This window comes from Cyprinodon variegatus, unplaced genomic scaffold (assembly GCF_000732505.1).
Source record: "Cyprinodon variegatus isolate N-32 unplaced genomic scaffold, C_variegatus-1.0 Scaffold1022, whole genome shotgun sequence".
NCBI classification, from domain to species: Eukaryota; Metazoa; Chordata; class Actinopteri; order Cyprinodontiformes; family Cyprinodontidae; genus Cyprinodon; species Cyprinodon variegatus.
This window is the reverse complement of record NW_015151475.1, coordinates 153,953-157,264: the sequence shown is the minus strand read 5'-3', so window position 1 is coordinate 157,264 and position 3,312 is coordinate 153,953.

The window sequence follows — 3,312 nt, the reverse complement described above, 5'->3', positions numbered from 1 at the left end:
GCTGATTGGCCATTAAATTCACCTAGCAATAGTACATGATTGACAGATTCTCTGCAAATGAGGGTCTGTCTGATCAGAGCCCCAAGACAGAGACGGTAGGAGTCTGTCTGTGGAAATCCACAAATGAATGACAGTAGGTAGGAAAATGTAGTTTATATAATTTGTTTTGGAGGGCGGTGCCCCAGCGCCCCCTATGGGCCGGCCGCCACTGCCTAGGGCACAAAATTGGTCAGGGCTGGCCCTGTTTAAAAAGTCAGTGTAGTTTATGTGCATGCGAACGGTATGTTCAGACCAAAAGTGTTGTGTTCATCCAAAACACTTAAACAGCAAAACTTTGTTGCTGGGTCAAATGCCGGTCAAGATGCTTTGAAACTCTGGATACTCGACTCTCTGGTTGTTGAGCTGCTCTGTTCTTTCGTTGCACTCTAGAGAACCTCTTGGCTTGATTCGCTTTGAGTTGTAAAATCATAGTTCTAGGGCATTTTTCAGCGAGAAAGTCCATCTCAATGTGTCATGTGTAGAGTTAGTTCATCAGGATGTTTGAGCATCATTTTTATCACCCCAGTTCAGTCCGAGGAGGGATGTTTCTCAGATATACAAAGAAGTAAACATACACAAAGTACACAAAGAAGGAAACATCTTTAAGCATTAACAGAATTATTTGTAGTTATGTTAAACAAAATTATTGATATAAGTTCAGTTTACATAGGAAGTCTTTTACCTATTTCTTAGACCTGCGTTCTTCTTGAACATAGCTGTGGGACCAGCAAAATGGCGCAGAACCACTTAATGTTTTGCGTGGTCTTTGTCCCCCAAAGCATCTGATGCAGGTCTAGCAGATTCATCATCAGCATTGATTTTGAGTCAATCCATCAAAAAACCTGGAAACTATTGAGCAAAAGTGACAATGTTTTCATATAACAATTAATGAAAAATATTTATGAATTTGAAATGCCAAACTAAAAGGCGTATCTTTTGAAGCCAATGGAGAACTTTGATCCAACACTGATTGTCACATGACCTAGAAGCTATTCAGCTAGAATGTTCATATTTTCATCTAAACATTTATTACAAATAATTCATATTTTATTTGTTTGATATTCTATAAAAGGAGATGAGGTGTTCTCCAGGAGTTAGCTGGTTTAGAGCGGCAAGGTGTATGGAATGTGTCCCAATTAAAAGACACGGAAGCAGATGTCTGGTTTTGTTGCAGATTTACTGTGGTTATACAAAGGAATACAAATAACAATCAGTGCAAACACACCATACATAATATACATAAAAAATGTATTTAGCAATTACATACAAATGACTCATATATTGTGAGCATGAATACAGCACACATTAAACATGGTCAAAATTAGCTTGGTATGGCGCTACCTCGCTCGTGTTAGTCTGCATTTCTCATCCAACGAGCTTCGCCCCTCTCCATTCTCACATTGGACGATTGACCAATGGCGCACCAGCTCACAATGGACTGAGCCTATCGGCGGCCGAGCTCACAATGGAACTCCGCCAATCACCCCCACGATATACGGAATCAATCAATGTCCGAGCTCACAATGGACACAGGCCAATCATCGTCACTATGCTTGAGCCTATCAACGTCCGACCCCACAATGGATCTCGGCCAATCAACGTGAAGCATAATTTGCAGAAAAAAATAGAGAGAGAGAGAAAAAAAAATAAGTTGCCGATCTTATTAGAAAATTTAGCCCTTGGTGGCCAACTTTTTTCATCAAGAAAAAAAGAACCTTACAGTAAGTATACATTTATATAGTTTATTGTTTCCTTGCATTCAAACAATGTTATTCCCTCCTTCACATTAGCAATGAATAACAACACAGATTAAATAAATTAATGGTATTATGATGTCCCATTTTTCCTCTTTATTACACATTAGCTAAATATAATATACTGTAGATTAAATAAATTAATGGTATTATGATGTCACATTTTCCCTCTTGATTACACATTAGCTACATATAATATACTGTACATTAAATAAATTAATGGTATTATGATGTCACATTTTCCCTCTTTATTACACATTAGCTACATATAATATACAATAGATTAATTAAATTAATGGTATTATGATGTCATGTTCTGTTAGCAAACTGACACAGTTTTGGAAGGTTAAGGTTTACAATATAATAACTTTTTAATTTAAAATGTCAGTAAAAATGTTTAAATCCTTTCATCTCATACCAATTGTTAGCTGTATAAAGTGCATTAATACTTTATTATGTTTGATTCTCCTCTTTTTTAATATTGTCTTCGGATGAGCACCAAGCCAAAGAGCCATAAAGGGATGGGAGATGGAGAGTGGATGGCAAGGCTCAGGGCAATCTCACATACATATCAACGTCCCAGACCATCCGGGAACAGCTGGACTTGCCACACCAAAAGCTGTTTCGGCTCATCCTGACCCAGAAGTAAGTAAAACATTTTGTAAAATGGTAACTTCAGGCATAAGATACTGGAGTTTGTAAATTCCTCTCAGGCATAAATAAAGTAGTTTTGCACTTAGTACAAAATAAAAAGATCTGTAAATGTTACTACAAACTAAATGCTTTATTAATCTAAATTCCAGGTATGCCTGTGACATATGTGTCATTCGCCCTAATGCGGGATAGGACATAGGGCAACATAGGGCAACAGCTCTGCACGGCTGCTGAAACAACTTAAAGAAAATCATGGGGAGGAATGGCTGGATAGGTTGGGGCATTATTTTGAAGAGTGCTCTAACTTTGTTAATCGGCCAAGCCTGTTCCCAGTTGTGTGCCAGGAGCCCCCAGAGCCCGCTGATGTCCCCACTGATCGCTGGTTGCTGTCTGTGTATGGCAGAGACATCCTGTCACGCATTGACCACATCAAAGCCAGCATCACATCCACCATAGGCACCATTAATTATTAAAGATGGATTCCACCAAAAAGGTTAGTAATAATATAATGAAAATAGCATGTATTATTATTATTACCATCTTTATTACTATTAATCTATTCTCCTTGATAAACTCCCTTGTAATGAGATTTATGCAGTTCGCATACCAGCCAGGTGTTGGTGTGGAGGATGCTATCCTCTACATGTTACATCGAGTCCACTCCCATCTGGATAAAGGAAGTGGCACTGTGAGGATTCTATTTTTGGACTTCTCCAGCGCCTTTAATACCATCCAGCCCCCCTTGCTCCATGACAAACTGAGTAAGATGGGTGTGGACCCCCACCTGGTGCACTGGATTTCGGACTACCTCACTGACAGACCACAGTATGTCAGGCTGAAGGACATCACGTCTGACACTGTGGTC